The following is a 22,470-nucleotide window of genomic DNA, read 5'->3' as shown; positions in this document are numbered from 1 at the left end:
TGTGTGACGGCTCATTGGGTTGACCCCCGGTCGTGGCAAATGATGAAACGAACCGTTGCGTTTCAATTGTTTGATTACCCGCACACGGGTAGAAATATTTTTAAACTCTTGGATAAAGTCATTCGACAATACAAGATTGAAGATAAAATCTTTTCAATATCGTTTGATAACGCGTCCAACAATACGGCCGCGGTTGGCCATTTAAAATTAAAGTATAAACCTATCTGTGATGGAGCGTTTTTTCATAGCCGATGCATTGCACATATTATCAACTTGGCCGTGCAAGATGGGTTAAACGTGATCGAAACGCAAAGAAACAATTTTAAAAGAATGTTACGAGATGTTTTTAGCAACAATTCAACATTTTCAAGATACAAAAAATTTTGTGAAGAAGCTAACTGTCAATGGTTGGGGCCTAATTGGGATTGTCCAACAAGATGGAACTCGACTTGTGAAATGTTTGAGAAAGCCATCCAACAAAAACAATCGTTAATTGCGTTTCATCAAATTTTGTCAAATAGGGGTAAATGTGCACCGTACGATCCTAGAAACTGGTTATTGATTGAGATCGTTACGGAGGTTCTTCAAATTTTTAAATCTTGCACAACTAGTTTATCCGGGGTTTACTATCCAACAAGCCCCATTGCTTTACCAAAAATTGCTGTCATGTGCACAAAGTTGACTGAAATTCATTGTAGGGGTGCACCTTATTTTGATATGGGTGCAAAAATGAAAGAAAAATTTAGAAAATATTTTCAACAACTACCCGCTGTTTTGACCTGTGCGGCTGCGTTAAACCCTTGCATCAATGTTGGTGGTGTTGAAGCTTTAATAGAAAAAATTTGTGATGAGCTAGAGTTAAACGACGATCAAAACCCCCATTATAACCAAACTTTAAAGAATGCTTTCAACACCACCTTGGCAAACATGTATGATGTTTACCTTACAAAACACGGGTCGTCTTCCCAAATTCATGACTCGTTAAGAGCTGTTGCCCAATCCCAATCCCAAACCGACCTTGAAATGGGGATGTACTACATGATTTGGGAAGACGCCGGTAAACGTCAAAGGGTAAACACCCCAAGCAGTGAACTTGGAAGGTATGGTGGTACCAACTTTGTGAAACACATGACTCCGGATGAATTTAGAAGTCTTGATATGCTGGCTTGGTGGAGAGGTAAGGAGGATGAGTTTCCGATCCTCGCCGCCATGGCCAAAGATTTACTAACGGTCCAAGCTTCCACGGTAGCTTCGGAGTCTGCTTTTTCTGTTTCTGGCAGGGTTATATCGATTAGGAGGACTCGACTCACTCCACCAGCTGTAGAGATGTCGATTTGCTACAAGGATTACTTGGACTCTTTAGATAGGGCACAACATCAACGCTCACTCGAGGGGGAAATGGAGTATGAGGCGGCCTTGTATGAAGACGAGGTCAATCAAGGACACACTCAACCAATGACCGATGAAGAAGCCGCGTACGACGATTACCTAAGGAATAGCTCGGGATCGGGTAGCGAAGAAAATGAGTAACAAACATCAACTTGTTAATGTAATCGTGTCTAAGCATTCTTTAATGTTTGTATTTTTGAGTTACGAATATGCGATAACGATTTAATGTTTGTATTTTTAATGTAAAAGCTATAAATGAAAGTTATGTGTTTTTAATCTTCCAAGCAAAGAATGCTAACAACGAAACCCTAAACCCTAAACCCTAAAGCAAAAAAAAAAAAAAAAAAAAAAAAAAAAAAAACCGGTTAACCGGTTAGACCGGTTATTAAAAACCGGTTGTAAAAAAACCGGTTTAATAACCGGTTCTAACCGGTTTCTAAACCGGTCCAAACCGGTTTGGCCGGTTTGAGTTTTCATTGACAAAAACCGGTTAATAACCGGTCCGGTTATTAACCGAACCGGTTTTTTTCTGGATAAAAAAAACCGGTCCGGTTAATAACCGAACCGGTTTTTTCAAAAAAACCGATTTGTGCACCTCTAAGTGTGAGTGGCATGACGATAGTACGTGGTAGGGTAAGCCTATACGTGACTTCGTTATTATGGTGGCATATAGTGGCATAAGTGGCTAAGCTGTAGGGGTAATTAAGAGGCTAAACTATAGGGGTAATTAAGTGGTTCAACAGTGGCATGTTAGACAGTGGGCTATGTGTCTTCGGATACGTATATATTGTATGAAGTGGTTGTATGATAAGTTGCTTGATTAACTAGAACTCACTCAGCGTAGCTGACTTTTAGTATGCACGCAGGTGAGCTGATTATAGAGTTAGTATGAGGATGACACACGGCATGGATTGAACTGCTGGCATCTGAAGAAAGAAGTAAAGATGTTTTAAATATAAAGTTTATGTGTTATGGTATCAAAGAAAAGATTTAATGTTTTGCAACAAATGATTGATGTTTTATATTCCGCGAAAAGTTTTAATAAACTCTGATTTGAAGAACTGTGTTTATGAGTAAATCCGACGCTAAAGTAGGGTCACCGGGTTCGGGGCCTTACACTTGGTCAATGACTAGTTCTTCTAATATGCATTTCCAATACAAGTAGTTTATTAGCAGTTACCTCGTCGCGACTAGTTTGACCTTACAATCTACTTGTGGCTACTCGTTTTAGCTGTAAACCGGTTTATTTAAAAACTATTAAAAATATATAATAATATTATGTAATCACTTATTTTTCTGTCACTTTCTTAAAAAATTATTATTTCATGTCCTTATTTTATGTGATTCTTTATTTTTATGTCATTTTTCATAAAAAAATATTATATCATATATCCTACTTTTTGTGTTCTCTTGTCTTTATATCATCTTTTATAAAAATTATTATGTCATACCACCTGTTTTTTGTGTTCCCTTATTTTTATGTTATTGTTTATAAAAATTATTATGTCATTTCTTGTATTTTTTGTGATCCTTATCTTTAGGTCATATTTTATGGTCAAACTAGTCGCGATGAGTAGATTTTAAGGTTAAAACGAGTAGCCACGAGTAGATTGTAAGGTTAAACTAATCGCGACGAGTTAACTGGTAATAAACCACTTGTACAAGAAATGTATACCGAAAGAACTAGTCGTTGACCAAGATCTACTCGTATTGACTAATTGAGCTTTCAAACTAACCGGCACAGCTTGTTTCTTGTAAAACTATTCGGCTCGATATATTTGGTAAACCAAACTACTTATCATGATTAGTTTAGTAAACTACCTGTGTCTCGAAAAGTTGTAATCTACTCGTCGCAACTAAATGATTTATGCAGTATTCGTAGGCGTTGATTACGAGTTATGAAGCTTCTTTAATTATGGTGACTAAATGATTATTGAACGTGCTCGTCACAGTTATTTTATGGCCATGTGGCTTTATTTAATTGGTTCTGCAAATTGCTCATGTGTTAAAATAATCTACTTGTCATGACTAGTTTATAATAACTATTTCTGAATTCTTTAGAAATAATACGTAAAACTTGAAATTTGTTTGCATATATACATCTTTTAGGAATTTTCCAGAAAATAAAAACTTCTCTATGCAATTGTTATAGCGTCTCTGTGGGTACTTTAGAAAGCTCAAAGCAAAAGAAATTTAACAAGTGGTTCATCCATTCAAAGTGGTAGAATTAACAAAATGAACACGTACCAAGAACGGACATTTTTGTTAATCTTATTTCACAAAACACAAAGCGTTGACGATTTTTCTTGTGTTCATTTCTTTTAGTAATATGTTTTGTCCGGAACATATACAATTCACCTAACTAACATTAAAAATAGGGTAAATTTAGAAGAGAATTCATTTTAAAAACAGAATTAGAGAATTAATAAATAAATGTTTTTGATTTTTTTAAAAAAATATTTTATATATTTTTTACTTTTAGCTTTCTTATATTTTAGTATGTAACTCTTCAGTAGAAAACTATATAAAAATAAAAAAAAATTGTAAAAAAATATATAAAAAGTCGATATAACACACATATGCAATCGTGTTGTATTTCATATAATACAACACCATTACACATATTTAATACACTATTGCATATATGTAGATACAATATTATTGAACATATGGGATACGTACTATGGGTTAGGTTAAAATAAAAACCCACTTAAGTTGTGAAAACTTTAGAAACCCATTAACCATATGTTTTTAATTAAAGATTAAATCTTGTGGTCCACAATTAAAGTTAATAAAAAATGTTAACATAAATATAACTTTTTCTCTCTCATAAAAACATATAAAAAATTAGTAAAAAAATGTTAAAAATAGCAAAACAATTTTTTTTAATGTTTCGATGTTTTGTATTAAATGTTACAACATATATTACATGTAACAAAAAAAAACGATGTTACATAGGATTTTCGAAGGTTTTCACAACTCAAGTGGGTTTTCATTCTATACCTTGCCTACACACTATTACATATATGTAATATAATACTATTGCGCATATGTACTACAATGATTTTTTTTACATATAATACAACATTATTTGCAAATATAAAATTTAGACAATTGCACATATGTAATACACTACTATTGCACATATAAAATAAAAATATTAAAAAAATCGATATATTGCATATTTGCATTACATCGAGTTTTTTTTAATATTTTTTTATTTATTAATCTGATGAACAAAAACAAACTATAAGGAAAATTAAAGAAAAAAAATTAAAAATATTTAAAAAAAATTAAAATATTTCTTTATTATAAGGAGTTTTCTTTTTTTCTTGTCTCAATTAAAATATTAAATTATTGCTAATTTTTTTGTCGGTAAACCCTTGAATTTAAGAGGGGAAGGGGCACTCATGGGTATTACCCATCCACCAGTCAATCATGTACTGCCATATAATTTCTACCGTTAATTACCCACAAACTACAAGTTACCGGCAACACTTATCCACACTTACCCACGAGTACCCTAGAACTTTATTAATTAATTTTAATTCTTCAATGACCAACAATGAATCAATTTGTGTGGCAAACCTTTACCATAGAATGAAGCCATGCACCTTACCCACATGTGATGGGGGTGGTGTTACCATGTGGTATGGAAGCCATACGCGCTACCCATATAGATGCCCCTTCCCCTCTAAGAGTTGGTAGGACCATTTTCTAATCATTTTGTTTAGACAACATTATTGTTATTAAATATCAAACCACTGCTTTCGTGTCAAATTATTCAAGTTCTTCGTTCAGAAGATATACATACATGAACCAGTGACATACATATTACACCCATTTTAATGATGGGTTTTTGTTTTCTTTTGTACAAATAAGTTGATTGGCCAATACCCAATTTGTTTTATGGTTTTCAAGGTACGCTAGGAGAACAAAGCCATACAAGGTTTCCTTGTTAGAAAAAAAAGAAAAAACACAACCCACTTATCTAAAATTTTTTTCATACGAACGTTTTGTTCTAAACCAAATCTGAGTCTATAACAGTGTGGATTGGAATAGGCTTTTAGCTTAATGGGTATTTGATTAATAGATGATAAATAAGAGCTAGATGGGAGACAATAAAAACATAGATAAGGGTGTAAAAGTATGAATGTAATAAGACATCGCTTGATTTCAATTACAATTGTGTATTTACATTACGCCTATCGTATGTACATCCATGATATGCTAATTGCAGTCCCTACAGGGAAGAAAAAAAAGGGGGGGGGGGGGGTTGGAGAACATTGCTTGTCACTATTTTCGAATATTTAGGTGGGATCTTGGGGATCCCTTCTGATTAGGGTCGTTGTGTACGAAAACTGTTTTGTCTTCACTTTGGTAGATGTGATGCATTGGTTGTTCGTGGTGTTACCCCTGCAAGTCCATCTAGTCAGTAATGCGGGGCATTGTTCTGGATTGGCTGGCTGACTTTGGGGCTAGCTGTTTGGTAGCATCCTAATGATTCTATTAAGAGGCTACATTTAAATAGGTTAGAGGTCAAGTGTGTTTGGTTGCACGTCTTAGTGGCTTATGCAACCTTTTAATGGTTAAGTTTAATAGACATACTATCTCTTAATCAATCAGACCTGCTTAATGGCGGAGTTAGGAATTTTTTCTTATGGGTTCGGGAACTTTTTGAAGTTTTCGGGTCCGAATGGGTTGGGTCGGGGTCCGATAAATAAAATACGATATCACTATCATAACAAAAATATATTATTAACAATCAATAAATTAAAAGGACATATTAAATAAAAAGATATTACATATCATAATTCTCTGTGTTTTATGTTTTGAAAACGATATCTTCAATCGTGACTTTAAAAAAGAACTCATTTTTAATATAACAAATACAAGAATCATTCATATAATTGTCACCCAAATAATTACACAAATCTGTCTTCACATGCTTCATTGAAAAAAGCATATCACAAACGATAGACCAACGGATATTGATTGGTGACGATCGTTGAAACCCTTAGGCGAACCGACAAAGGCGATGAGGCAATGGTCGTTTGGTCGACAGAAAGAAGTTGATTGGTTGCTGAGGCGATGACCGATGTATTTGTTTGTTTATTTATTTATTAATTATTTAGATATTATGTCTAAAAATGTTAATTAGGTTAGGTTTACTGACCCATTATATGCGTAATTTTGGGTTTTTTAATAATCTATATATGGATTATTATTCGCCCATATAAGATTTTGTTAATAAAATTTATAGTTTTTTAAAAGCTTTGTCTTTTATAAAAAGAATATTCATTACTAAAAGAATATAACTAAATTTTTTTAGAAACAATGGGTTTGAATATTTTTTTAGAACGATATTGGGTTCGCTTGCCGAAAACGAATGGGTTCGCTCGTTAATTTGGTACTGTAGGTTATATAGAAAACCGAAAAAATATCGGATTCGGCCGAACCCGGTAAAAGTAATGTGGCTCTGCCACTGGACCTGCTATTGATTTAACACTAGATTGTAAAATAACCACTTGGTATTTTGCATAACATTCTATAAAAGTCAACGATATTTTAATTTAGCTTTCCCATTGGAAAAACCTTTGGTACACTAGTCTTGTTTGATATATATATATATGTTTACTTTCCCGCGCATGTGTGGTGCTTAGTCTACTTTGATAAAAATGTTTGCTTACCCGCGTATGTGTGGCGGTTCATCATCCTCCTGGCAATACCGCTAGGTAGTTATACGTTATAATTTTGCCTGGTTTTATTTTTTTCCTTTATATATCTCTTTAAATATTTTCACTCTTTCGTTTTTATCTCCTTCCTCTTGATTGTTCCCTCTAATCGACAATCCTCAAGGTCAGTCTCTTCTTTAACTATTTCTTTCTAAAATGGTTTCTTCCAAGCATGACATGCTTGAGAGGTTCTCTGTTCTATCGTCTCGTGATATTTGAGTGGTTATGAATAAATACAACTTCCCTTGGCATTTGAAACCTCTCATACCCAAAATCTACACAACCCACTTCCCTATTTCGGAAGGGTAAATTTGCTTTGTACACTGATAACTTTTTTTTCTTTTTGGAAATCCTAATGGTTACTTTTGTTCTTCCTAGCACCCGGTTGTTTGTTTTTTTTTAATGATTTACCATGTCGTTATATGGTTTTTTCTTTGATGGCATGGATCCTGGTTCTGTTTTGAAGCTCAGAGTGGTTAAGAATGTGAAGATAAGATATGATTTGTTGGTTGAGGGGGATGCCATTTTGTAAAGAAAATAAAGGGCGTGATTGCTTCTATCGCCCTTCGTATGCAAAAGCTTAAAATGTTGGTGGTTCTTATTGTCTTGTGTCCAGACCTACTAAAGGTGTGTCATGAAACAAGAATAAGATTTTCCAATTACTTTCAATCAATCGATTGATATAATAAAACTTGATTTCAATATGAAATCAAATAACTCCAGTCAAACTATAAGAACCACAATCAATACTAGAACAATGAAGATCAAATCGTCAACACAACGATAAGAAACAACAACGAAACACAAAGATAACTTGAGAGATCGATTAAAGAAAACCCTAATTCTTGGAAGGTATAACACACCAGAGAGAGAGAGCGTGTATAAATCATCCAGTCATCGCATATCAGACTCTTTTAACTCTGAAGGGGCCGAACACCATCTTCAAGTGTAAATGGGTCGAAATACTCATCAAGAAATACTTGGCCCACAAGCTCCAAAGACTCGGTTTAGTTCATGCAATAAACACAAGAAAAAATTAAAACTAAAACATATAAAACCTTATAAAATAAGTAATGAATTGTAGAAAATAACATTACCTTTCAACACCCCCCCCCCCCCCCCATATCTATCAAACCTATTTTTTCACACAAATAATCATGTTGAACAGGAAACAGTCCCTTGGTAAAAATATCCGCTAGCTGATCTCCAGATTTAGTTTGAACAACTTTAATTGTTCTTGTGGAGATTCTTTCCCTCAAATTGAATAAATCAACCTCAAAATGCTTAGTTCGATCATGAAAGACTGGGTTCGCTGCTATAGAAATAGCAGCTGAGTTATCACAAAACATATCAATCGGTAAAGTCACATTGACATTTAACTCCTTCAACAAGTTTACAAGCCAAACAACTTCACCAGCAGTAGCACACATGGACCTATACTCGGCCTCAGCTGAAGACCGTTAGACAAACAATTGTTTCTTACTTTTCCAAGAAACAAGTGAATTTCCATGTAAGATACAATACCTGGTTACAGACCTTCTGCTATGCTCACACTTGGCCTAGTCAAAATCAGCAAAAGCCCGCATATTAAAACTACCTTTCTTACTTATCAAAACACCACGTCCTGGAGATTTTTTCAAATATTTTAAGAGTCTCATTGTTTGTTGGACTATGCATATATTGACTTAAGAACTGAACAGAATATGAAATGTCATGGCGTGTGTGAGATAAGTAAATAAGTTTACCAATTAACTTTTGATATTTTGAGATGTTCTCAAAAAGAGAACTATCCTTTTCACAAAAACTATTAACAATATGATTTTGTTCAATAGGAGTGTTGACCGGTTTGCTTGCAGTCAAACCAAACTCAGCAAGCAATTCAACACAATACTTTCTCTTATTCAGACATGCTCCAGAATTAGAGTAAAGTACTTCTATTCCTCAAAAGTACTTAAGGATGCCAAGATCCTTAATAAGAAATTTTGTTTTTAATAACTCTTTTAACACTATTAATTTCTTTTGTACTACTCGTGATGACAATATCATCAATATAGACTAAAAGTATGATAATGTCATCACAAAAAGTTTTAATAAACAAAGAATGATCAAGTTTACTCTATTTCAAACCAATTTCAAATAAAATACCAACCAATTTTTCATTCCACATTCTTGGGGCTTGTTTCAGACCATACAAAGACTTAGTCAATTTGCACACTTTAGTGTCATTTTTAGAAAAATACCCTTCAGGCAAAGTCATATAAACATCTTCATAAAGATCACCATATAAGAATGCATTATTAACATCTAATTGAAACAAAGACCGACCATTTTAAACAGTTAATGAAATTACCGTTTAACAGTAATCATTTTTACAACTGGTGAAAAAGTTTAACCAAAATCAATTCCTTCCCTTTGGTTGAAACCTTTAGCAACCAACCTAGCCTTATATCTCTCTATTTCACCATTAGATCTATATTTGATCTTGTAGACCCATTTGCACCCTATAGGTTTTCTACCAACAGGAAGATCAACAATTTTCCATGTATTATTCCTGTTGAGAGCACTCATTTCCTCATTCATAGCATCAATCCAATTTTGATTGGATGATGCATCCCAAAAATTTATAGGTTCCAGACTTTTATTTAAGACAGAAGTGAAATAGAAGTTTTGATTAGACAATTTGGAATAGTTTAACACTCTTTCTAACCCATACTTGACCTTTCTCTCAACAACATAGTCATTAAGTGACTTACGTAACCTAGAGTCCCTAGAAGACCTCCTCATGTTTGTTTGGTTACTATTTCGAGCTTCAGAATTACCCTCAGGAGTGATAATACCAGCATCTACATCCTCACCAGAAACTACCTCACTAGTGTTATCACCGTGATTGAGAGGCTGCTGGTTTACAGAACCAACCCCGCCTTCAATCGATTAATTAACTCTAGGTGGCTGTTCACTAATAAAGATACTATTGGTTACCCCCTCCTCATCATTGGGTGTATGGTCACTTGAGAGTATTTGAGTGTCATCACAAAATAAATAAATAAAAAATCAAAGAATTAACAGAAACATCTTTCGATTTTTCAAAATCAAATTGAAGAGAACTGTCTTTAAAAGGATAAACAGTTTCATAGAACTTAACATCTCTAGAAAAAACCACTTGTTTTGTATCCAAATTCCACAGTTTATAACCATTTTTTCAAAAGAATATCCCAAAAAAACACATTTATTTGCTGATTTTTCAAATTTATTAGTATTATTTAAAACGGTACTATAACAAAGATACCCAAAATTTCTCAACTGACCAAGAGAGGGTTTAAATCCAAACAAACACTTATTTGGAGATTTACCTTCTAAAACAGAGGAGGGAGTCCTGAAAAAAAGTAAGTGGCTGTTATAATACATTCAGACCAAAAAGACAAAGGGACACCACTTTCAAATAATAAATACCTAGCCACATTAACCAAATGCCTATGTTTTCTTTCAACTAGGCCGTTTTGTTTAGGAGTATGAGTGCAAGATGTCTGATGCAAAATTCCATTATTTCTAAAAAATATTTGATTTTTTTCATTAACAAATTCAGAACCATTATCACTTCCAAAAAATTTCACAGTTTTTCCATACTGATTTTTAATCATGTTAAAAAAACTTTGAACATTAAGGAAAACTTCACTCTTACTCCTTAACAAATAAACCCAAACAGCCCTGGTGAAGTCATTAACAATAGTTAAGAAGTACCTATATCCTTCTTTACTATTGATTCTTTAAGGACCCCACATCTAAATGAACCAGCTTTCCAAGTATAAAAGATTTATGATCACTTAGTGGAAAAGGTTCACGATGTTGTTTTGCTAAATGACAAGTTTCACAAGGGATGATTATCATTTTTAATAGTTATTTTTAGGTCATCTTTAAAAACTTCCAATACTTGGAAAGCTGGATGTCCTAATCTAGAATCCCAGATGTTAACATTATTAACACTATTATAGCACACCTTAACATGTAAAGTAGCATCACCACAAAAGTATAGACCATCTAACTGATTACCCGTCACCAGGATTCTCTTTGTGAGAGTGAGTCCTGAATGTAGCAATGATGTTCACTAAATGTAACAGATAGCTTGTTATCACAAGCAAGTTTATACACAAATAGGAGATTGACATTATATTCTGGAACAACAAACACATCATTTAGAATGACATTGTTACTTAATTTGACATTGCCAATTTTAGTTACCAAAGCATCGGTTCCATTAGGATGTTTGATTTTAATGTTAAATTCACATACATCAATTTGATTGAAAAAATTTTTGTCATTCATGATCGGCCCTGCTTGCGGTGCGCACATATGATGTATATATGTGTGAACCCTTGGGTGGGCAAAAGTGAAATTGCACTAATTTTGACATTATTTTACTAATCTCGTGAAAATAACGTTAAAAGTGACGGACGGTTAATCAGGCATCATGTAGTGGCGTTGATAGCTGAAAGATAAGGATACATGCACCGATCAGCCGGTGTCCCGATGATTGAGTGTTAGTGCCTTATGTCCAAGGCTTGATGCAAAACTACTATCGAGCCGGGGGTCTCACCGGAAGCAGCCTCTCTATCCCTATGGGGTAGAGGTAAGGCTGCCTACATCTTACCCTCCTCAGACCCTACCATAGCTTTGCTATTGGTGGTATATACTGAGTACGATGATGATGATGATCATGTGTTGATTAGCTCCAGAATCTATGACCCAGGTAGATTCACAAGAATTGGATAATCTACTTGAGAAATAGAAAATAGATTTAGAAAAACTATACAAATAATTACCTCCAACATTAGATGCAGAGGGACTCTCAACACTCTTATCTAACAACCCTAACAATCTAGAAATTTGATCAGGAGTAAGTGAAGTCAAATTAGAGTTGGATGATGTACCATGTTTCCCAGAATTATAACTGTTTGAGTTATTAGAAAAAGACTTTGCTCCTTGATTACTAAACTTACCAAATTTAGGTTTGGAATTTTGAGGATAACCCACAATCTCAAAATATCTCTCAACTGTATGACCAATCTTGCTACAGTGAGTGCATTTGAGATTGGGGTTGGGCCCTCTATAAATTCCTTTCTTATAATCTTGAAACTAACCAACTTTGGCAACAAAACCAACATTTTGAGTTTGACCTTTTAAGGGACCATTGACATTTCTATGAGACTCCTCTCTAGAAATAATAGAGAAAGCAGTCTTCACAGTAGGCAATGGTTCTCTAGTTAACAGATTAGTTCTCACTAGTTGGTACACATCATCCAAACCCATAAGGAATTGCATCAATTTAATCAAAGTATTAAAATCATTAAAACTTTTTAAAGCCTGATAAGAACATGAAGGCAGTTGAAGCATAGCATCAAACTGCTTCCACATGGTAGACAACTTATGATAGTATTATAAGACAAATGATCCTTTTTGACTTTACAAATTTATTTTTTGATAAAGACTAAACATCACTGAATCAGCTATTTTATCATAAGTGTCTCTTAGTTCTTCCTAGACTGTAAAAGCAGACTCAAAATAAGCTTGTCCAACATAAAGTTCCTCACACAGAATTTAAAATCCAAGTAAGAACAACCGAATTGCACCTATCCCACTGACTAGCAAGCACCTCATTATCAGTTGATTTTAGACATTTACCATTAATAAAACCAATTTTGTTTTTAGCCTGTAATGCCAATTTCATGGAATTGATTCACACACTATAGTTTTCAGTCCCTTTCAATTTTATATTAATAATAGTCAAGAAGCTTGAGTCACTAGGACGTAGGTACAAAGGATTACTTATATCCAACTTACTAATGAGAGTCTCAGGCACACTAGACTCACCTTCATCAACTATTTTGTTTCAAAAGATCACAAAAAATAATGCACAGAAAACCCTAAGATGCCTAACGCACAAAAAACCAGGCTATAAATCCTCTGGTATCAAATAGATTATGCCTAACTGCAAGAAAACAATAAGAAAATAACGAGTAAGGAACGATCTCACCGTATTAAACGTCACGGATATCTTGAAAAATAACAGAAGATTTAATGACATGTAACCTTACTTTGGGTTACAGAAACACCTTGAGCATTGATAACCAAAAAAGTGATTCAAGCACTTCTTGAACCCCCACCAGAAATGTAACGTTGAGTATCCAAAGTTAGGGTTTCAAATTATGAAAACCCTAGCACCACGAACCAGAGGACAGAAGCATCGGGTTTCAAATCGTGAAAACCCTAGCATCACGAACCAGAGGACAGAAGCGTTGGATCAGATATGCGACTTTGATACCATGTCATGAAACCAGAATAAGATCTTACAATTACTTTCTATCAATCGATCGATACAATAAAACTTGATTTCAATATGAAATCAAATAACTCCAGTAAAACTATAAGAACCACAATCAATACTAGAACAATAAAGATCAAATCGTCAACACAACGACAAAAATCAACAACGAAACACAAAGATAACTTGAGAGATCGATTAAAGAAAACCCTAATTCTTGGAAGGTATAACACACCAAAGAGAAAGCGTGTATCAATTATCCAGTCATCGCATATCAGACTCTTTTAACTCTAAACGGGCTGAACACCATCTTCAAGTGTAAATGGGCCGAAATACTCATCAAGAAATACTAGGCCCAAAAGCTCCAAAGACTTGGTTTAGTTCATGCAATAAACGCTAGAAAAAATTAAAACTAAAACATATAAAACCTTATAAAATAAGTAATGAATTGTAGAAATAACATTATCTTTCAACAAGGTGCTTCGCATTCTTCGACTTCTACTACTCTGGTTACTCAAGCTACATGCGATCCTCTTACCATGGATTTTACTATAAAACCAATTTCCCTTATTGATCAAGTTACAATGCTCTTCGAACTTGGAACTGTTTTAGAGAACCCAGAGCCACTATTTCTGATACCCTTTTTACTTCAACCAAGAGGTGCTTTAGTGAGATTGCCTCGAAAACTATACAATCTAGAACGCGTCAAAACGAGTAACTCATTCTAAAAAGGCTGTGACAACTTCTAGTCTGCCTAATCTTGTTGAAGTTACTTCTGGTACGCTTTCTTTATTTATATTTTGTTTGTTTATGAAAATGAACTAGTTTTTAGGTGTTGCCTTTCTTTTTTATCTAGTATAGCTACTGGGTTCTCATTTCAACCTACTCATGCTGACACCAAAGTGTTTTACTATGTTGGCACTTGTACTGTTGGTTCTTTAAACAACTAAGCGGGTAATTGTCATACATCGACAGACAGTGGATTATACGGGGGCTTAACGTTGATCGTTCATCGCATATAACACTATTAAAGTGATAATAATTATTCATTTCATTAAATAAAGTCATACAATACACAAGTTCGAAAGAACTAATGTTGAGAAATTGTTTGATTATTGTAATTCTAGGGATTATCTAAGTGAACTTCATCCATGAAACAAACTTCAACATGTAGCATAAATAAAAATATAATGTCAACAATAATGTTAGTGAGTAATCATGTTGAACCTAGCAAAGAACTGATGGCCAGAGATCAAACAACTGATGATACAAACATCAGTTGTTCTCCATTATGATATTTTGTCAAACTACTACACTAAGCATCTGACACTACAAAATGCAGACACAAAAGTACTGAAGATACAACAGCTGTTCAAGCAAACTATCGAAGATCCAAACAACTAAAGACTAATGACTGATGGCACAACAAAGATCTGTAGTTAGCATAGGATTCTTTGAATAGAAAATTGTTCGTAATAGTTCATCAGTAGTTTGGAACGGATTTATTAGATGTTGCTTTCACCTTTAGCTCATCATTAGTTTCATACATGTGTATATGAAGAAGAGAGTTTCTACTTCATTAACACTTTTACACATCACAAAATTCACCTGATTAGTGTACTCTTGTACCAAAAAATAAGAGTGAATGATAAGCTAAGGTAAGAGGGAGCAATAGATTGTGATCATTGGATTATAATTAATGCATAATTGTGCTTCTATATATAACTCAATTAGCTCTATGATTTTCGTTGCTTACTTTCTTTAATAAGACTAATTAGTTCATAGTTCAAGTATGGATTCAATTAATGTGATACCAATCCATTCAAAGGATTAGATCAGTTGTTTACTGATTCATTATTGTAATTGTGTTTATTTACTTAGATTGTGTTCATTCATAATAAGAAATCCACACCCGAAAAGAAAGTTCAGTTTGAATGTGTTGAAGCACCTTCTTTGGCTTTAAAGAATATCCCAAGTTCAAGAACTGTTCAAGCAACAGATGCTCCACCCACTAAAATCTTACCACAGCAAACAACTATTTTAAGCAAGCCAAAGTTAATTAACAAGCTGAGATTAAAGTGTTGAGGGAAAATAAAAAACTGTTGATGAATCTTGTAAAGAGTCTTCAACATAAAATAGATTTATCTTCATCAAATGAGTAACTGAAGACCAAAGGGGCTTGGTTAATCCTTCCAACTAATTTCCTTTATATGTGAAGAGATCTTTCACATGCTTTGAAAGATTATGGTATGTTGATAGTGGAGGATCTAGGCACATGACAGGGAACATATATCTTTTCTCTGAAATCAAGAACCATGGGGGGAGGGGCTGTATCCTTTGGAAATGATGAAGAGGGAAGTGTGTTAGGCTCAGGTAAAGTGGAAACAGATAAGTAATATTTGATAATGTTAACTTGATTAACAAATTGAAGATCAATTTGTTAAGTGTATCGTAAATGTGTGATAGAGGTTATGGTGCTTTCTTTACTAAGAAGTATGCAAAATTGTTAACTCTGACTGTGTTAAATAGATTGAAAAGTGGTTGCAGAAAACACTTTGTTACATGCAAAAAAGGAGTGGAAATGTTTATGCTGTAGACATGTATAAGGATAACAAAATCCCTATTGCAACATGTTTTTTAAATAGAGCATCAATCAAAGAAACAGATTTATGGCACAGGAGACTAGGCCATGTTAATTTGCAAACAATTAACAATCTAACCAAGAAACAATTTGTTAGAGGTCTACCATCAAAGAATATGTTTGTGATGAAACATGTGTTGCTTGTTTGAAAGACAAACAACAAAATGTTTCATATAAATCAATAGAAGATTCCAAAACTACTGCTTCTTTTAATTTCTTACACATGGACCTTTTTGGACCAATTAAAATAATACGTCTTGGAAAGAAAAGGTATTGTTTTGTAATTGTAGATGATTACTCAAGTTTCACTTGAACATTCATTCTTGGGCATTTCTCTAAATGTTTTTTTTTTCATATTAGAGTTGTATTGTTTTCTTTACGAATTTATGCCATTTATTCTTTTCAAAATAAGCATGTACTTAATATACTTTATATGATGTACAATCTTTCTAGTAGTATTTATGACTTTCGTACCTTAATAAAATTATGGAAAATTGGTTTTAAATAATCTCAATTATGCCCTATTGGCAAATAACAGTCCCAACTTAACACTTGATTGGTGGCGGTCCCAACTAAGGGTGTATTTGTTTCCAATGGTCCGCGACTAATGGATGGTTAACTCTGTTAGTCTGATGCTTACGTGGCATGCTTCGTTGTCAAAACCTTGATTACGTGGCATATTTTCTTAATTTATTGCTCTCTCTCTTTATCTCTCTCGTAAAACACAAATCACAGTCACCCACCACCACTATCTATCTCCGATAACCCCTAATATTTTCCTTCCTTTTCAATTCACCAAAATCCGAACCTTAATTTCATTACCACTCGCCCAATCTTGTTCAATGGCAGAATCCATCTATGCACGACTGTCTACACAAACCCTAGGTCAGAATTTGAGCTTTTAGGGTGCTAAACGAAGGTTTAGCGCCGGTGCGGGGAGAACAAAAGAACAAAGCACCACCACCATGGCGGCGGAGACAAATGGAGGTACCGTTCTACCACTGCAATTTCACCCAAGTGGAACCACCACCACCATGGCATTGAGGTCAATGGCCGGCGACATTAGTGGCGTTCAATTGGAAGAATTTAAAGTGAACATGGAATTTAGGGTTTTGGTAAAGGGATATGAATCTGCTAGTGTAGATTTTTTTCATGTTAAAGGTACCGGAATTAGGATTTTGGATACATAGAGGCAGATTATGACTCGCCAGATGATGGTGAGGGTGGTAGCGAAATTGTTGCGGAGAAGACGGTGAGCGTGGGCATGGAGAAGACGGTGAACGCAGGATGATGTGGATATGTAACCTATCTATCTATGTTATATTATTATTATTATGCCTAGTTGCCACGTATTACGCCACGTAATCAAGGTTTTGACAACGAAGCATGCCACGTAAGCATCAGACTAACAAAGTTAAGCATCCGCTAGTCACGGACCGTTGGAAACAAATACACCCTTAATTGGGACCGCCACCAGCCAAGTGTTAAGTTAGGACTGTTATTTCCTAATAGGACATAGTTGTGATTATTTAAAACCAATTTTCCTAAAATTATTAGTAAACTAGATGAGTTTAATTTGTTAGACAAAGTGTAAAAACTTATATATTCCTTCAACCAAAATCTTGTAGAATTCTTCGATGGTATTTAATTGGTTAAGTGAGATACTTTGCTTGATTATAACATACTTCCGTTCTGATCTTTTTGGTTGTCTTGATTTTATGTGTTACCGTTTAAACTTTTTGTTGGTTTGAATGATGTAGGTTTTATTATTTTGAAGCATGCTTCTCTATAGGCGGTAGTTTTTTATTGAAGTAGATGTTTAATAGATGATTTGATACATTGGTGTTAATGTTGACAACAAACAACCGCCGAAATGCTTCTCCTCAAAATTACATTCCTTTAAAAGGGCTTATTTTGACATGAACCCGTCAGGACCTCTTAACCTGCTTAACTTGAAATTCCATTTATTCAGGTTTAGTCTTTTTGTTAAAGTTGATGTAAGTTGTTAGTGTTTATATTACGATAGTAAGTTTAGTATTTGTTATTTAGTTAAAATATCATTAGATACAGGCCAACCACTTTTACTAAAAAGTAAAAACCATATTTTCATTCACGTATTGCTTATGAAATATTTAATTAGCTTTCTCATATCATGTGCACATGTAACAAACTATGTTGTCAAATATTGATTTTGAATTGTTATTTTTTAGAATGTTGTTTTATTTTGTTAGGAAAATGTGTTTATTATAAAGACACAATGGTTGATAAGTTAATTTCCGCAGCAATGACCCTAACTACAGTTATGGAACATGAGCGAGAAGAGATTTTTTTTTGGATTTGTGGTGCTCTAAGAAGAAATTTTATTTGCTTGGTTACGGCGTATTAGGTTGAAAAGCTTAATTCTGTTAAATTGAATATCTTAATATGTATTTACTACCTTTTAGGGCAGACATGGTGATCGTAAGGCTTATAGAAATTACAAGGTGGCTTGTGGATTCAAAAGAGCCCGTAGCAACGGCAGACGATAATATAAAAATACAATTTGTTATCACTTGGAAGGCTGCATGTTTCAAACAGTGCAGCTTTGATGAGTAGATAACTTTACCATATCAAAATCTTAATTAAAAATTTTCATGTTTGTCACTTAGGCAGGCATCAGATCAGCAGTGTTGCAAAAATTGTAATCAGGTGCCAATTAATTGGTGAACAATCGTTAATTGGTACAGTACTAATGTCATTTCATCAAATCAGGCCAACAAATTGGTAATCCATTGTCCGAATCGCTCCAAGTCGGACCTTGGTTTTAACCCGAGTTCCTGACCCGCGTTTCAAACTACATATATATAATTTTGGAAAGTCACATAAAAATTTCGATATGATTTATTCTTGTCAATCGCTTGTCAGTAACCCAATGCTTGGCTGGTGCCTAGCGATGTTTACAAAATTGTAGACCGGTCTATTCTGAGCATGATAACTAGTGAGTAAAGAACAACCACCATTTATACCCTTTTATGTGGTAATCTGGTTTTGATTTGGTACCAGTTTAAAAAGTTTAAAAGGGTTTATCATGTTGTGGACCTTAGGAAACAGGAACTTGAACACGATTGTATGTACAACCTAACATAATCCAAATTTTGTCTACTTAAGTTATATAATTTTAAATGAAATTCATTTTCTATTTGAAGAATTTGTTGTGTTGATTTGTTGCAGGGATAAAAGGGTTCACCTAAATATGCTTACAGGTGATATGAAACATAAAAAGGCTTATAAGCTGAATGGGATTGAAACTCCAAAAAAATCAAGACTGTAAGCATCATACTCTACAAAGGGAGGTCATCATACCACATATGAAATTTTCTTGATGAGGCCTCCAACTAATTAGTCAAAGAAATTACAACATTAAACTTTTTTCATAAAGCATCTCTATTTATTTCAAACTTTCATAAATGTAGTATTACATTGTATATTAACATATTCTTTGTTGGTTCTCTATAAAAATTGATTTTCAGGGACTGACTTTATGACTTTAAATAAATATATGAAAGACTGAATTTCTTTTGGTAAGAGTTTCTAAGGAATGCATTAGAGATTAAAATAACATGTTATTTGAGATTATTTTTCAGTTTTTAAAAGAAACATAATAACGACTAAATCAAGTAGTATCAGGACTAATTTTTTATTTGTGCATGATTTGTTGTCCGTAGGTGATCAAATAGGCTAGGGGTAGTTTAGTCTTTGGATTACAATGTAATATGGCTCATTCGCTAAGCATGTTTAGCAAACGAGTTCCGATCGTTATAGACTAAGCTCATTCATTAGCCTAGGATCACATACGCTAAGAATGTAGTGTATGTGGCTCATTCATTAAGATAGTGAACTCATTCGTTACTACAGTGTAACGAATGAAAACTCATTCGTTAAAGTAATGTCCATTCGCTTAGGCTTTAGCGAATGGAGGCTCATTCACTATGGGAAGCCTCATTCGTTAGGTAGGTCTCATTCGTTAGATATGTTTAATGAATGAGAACTGCCTATATATAGGCCTTCCATGGATAATGTAAGTAGTGATCCGAGTTAATTTATCCCCTAATGTAACGTTACCATCCCGGATTCTTTCTAGACTTGATGTATTCATCCTTAACGTATCAATAAAGTGTCGTTCTAATTTAATCATCGTCTTGTTTATGATTGATGTATCAAATTGCGACCAAATCTTGGATCGTATAACGTATTTTCAACTGGTATCAGAACAGATGGTTGCTCGTGATACATCAGTTCGAATTCTTTGTGTTCTTCAAGTTCCGATTATGGTTTGGTTAAAATTAATGAGAATCATTGAATGATTTATGGAATTGAATGTTGATTCATATTGCAGATGTAAATCCGAGTCTTTGTAATGGATTTTGATGGCTGATTATGATGATTTGTGTAACGCCCGTTAATTTCCGTTAAAAGGGTTTAACCTTGTAGCGTTGTGTATATCTCTCGGGACTTGTCCGGCATTCCTCGGGGGCCTTCACGTCATTCCTGTAAGTTAAACTAATTAACTTTTTCACCAAGTTGCTACTTATTTCCATTTGGAGGGCTAGAGTGTAAGATTTTTATATCATAAACAAAAATACCCTAACCCCTCTTTCTCCCTGGCCGATCGGAACACAGCAGCAGCCTTGGGGCTTCGTTTTTCTTTTTTCCAGCCGCTCAAATTGAAGGTTAGTTTTATGTTCCCCCAAGTCCTATATACCTTAATTAATCATATTAATGCGCTTATTAGTCGTTAGGGTTGAGTTTTGATGATAACAGTTTGCTGACAGATTCGTATTCATTTATTGTAGGATCTGTAACGCGATGATAATCCATTTTTCTTGATCGATTCTTGTTTCAATGATGTTCTACTTTGAGTCTAGTTTCCAGAAAGGTATAATATGTAATTTTTGGACGAGATTTGAATGGTTTTTATGAATTTATAAGATCGAGTGTCAAAGCTGATGCGGGATGACGGATTCTAGTCTGTCTTCCCGACATCATAACTCTTTTTCAACAAGTCCAAATTAGTTGGTTCCACTTTTGGAACTTAATATTTTAAGTTAAGAATCAAACCCAATTGGTATCGTTTAATTTGGTTCGGTAATGAATTTTATAAAAATAAAACTATTTTGTTGCACACTGAAATAGCTGCACGTACCTTGCTATGTTGGAGGAATTTTTATAATTTTTGTGTCCACTAGGAAAATATAATAAAAATATTTTTATAAACCTAAGACATTTATTAAAGTCTGGTAAAAATTTAATAATTTATTTCAAAGGTTATCCTATGTAATTAAATGCATCTTCGCATGCTAAAATCTGCCCGTTTTACTTGTTATTGATCAATAAGTTCGTTTTAGGCTTAACCGGTGGATGTTCAATTGTGTTCTTGTCGGGGCTGTTTGAAGTGAGTTTTTGCACCACAATCTTCCTAGGTATGTTCCATATAACATACTTTAAAATCACGTCTTTTGGTATTCGTTTGATTGGTCAACTAGTTGTTGTTCGAAAGATAGTTTTCGGTTAGCTAGAATGGTAGATTGGTGCGTTTAACGCGATGGATGAAGTAAGTGATGACCAATTCAGTTCGGATAGCTTTGGTTTATTATACGGGCTGTTGGAAAATGATTTTATATAAGTATTGGGGCTGAATTGGTTGTCGGTTACTCAAACGGGTTGGTACAACGCGCATTTGCGTTTATTGAATAGTTAGTGCGTTGTACTTGCGAGTTACCGACCCATCCAACTCGTGTAGTGTCGTGTGGACTTTTTGGCTGTGATTTTATTAAATTTGGTCCACACGGGGCTGAGTTGGTTGTTAAGAGCATAAACAACTCATAAACGCGCATATTCGTTCAACTAGCAACTTCCGGGGGTATTTTGGGAATCCTTTGTCTCCGGAATTAACTAAGGGTGGTTTTGATAAATACATGGCCACGGGGGCTGATGTAATTGAATTTGGTAACATCAAGACTCTAGGTCAATCAAATCAAGTTAGAACGTCTCGTAGGATAAACGAGTCGGTATGTTTAGTTAGTAATCTTTGTGTGCAATCCGACAGGCTTGTAAACTGTGGATTGGCTTTGAAGTTCTCAAACTCTTTGGTGTTTGTGTGGCTCGTTTCAGGTGAGTTCATGATGCCTTTTTTTTTAAAATCTTTTTAAGTTTTGGGCTAGCATACACACCTTATTATGCTTTTAACCGATTTTATTCGTTTAAACTATTGGGTTGGTATTGCATGATCTTGTTTGTGGTTGTGCCTTTATGAAGACATGTGTATATTATATTTTATGCCTTAGGATATTTTAGACTCGTTTAAGGTCATATATCCCGTAAGGTTATACATATTACTTGGGCTCTAAGCT

Source organism: Bidens hawaiensis, unplaced genomic scaffold, assembly GCF_021521415.1.
Source record: "Bidens hawaiensis isolate Kalapana, Puna unplaced genomic scaffold, B.hawaiensis_p1.1 tig00000905_1, whole genome shotgun sequence".
NCBI classification, from domain to species: Eukaryota; Viridiplantae; Streptophyta; class Magnoliopsida; order Asterales; family Asteraceae; genus Bidens; species Bidens hawaiensis.
The sequence above is the reverse complement of the archived record's forward strand: the minus strand, read 5'-3'. Positions refer to the sequence as shown.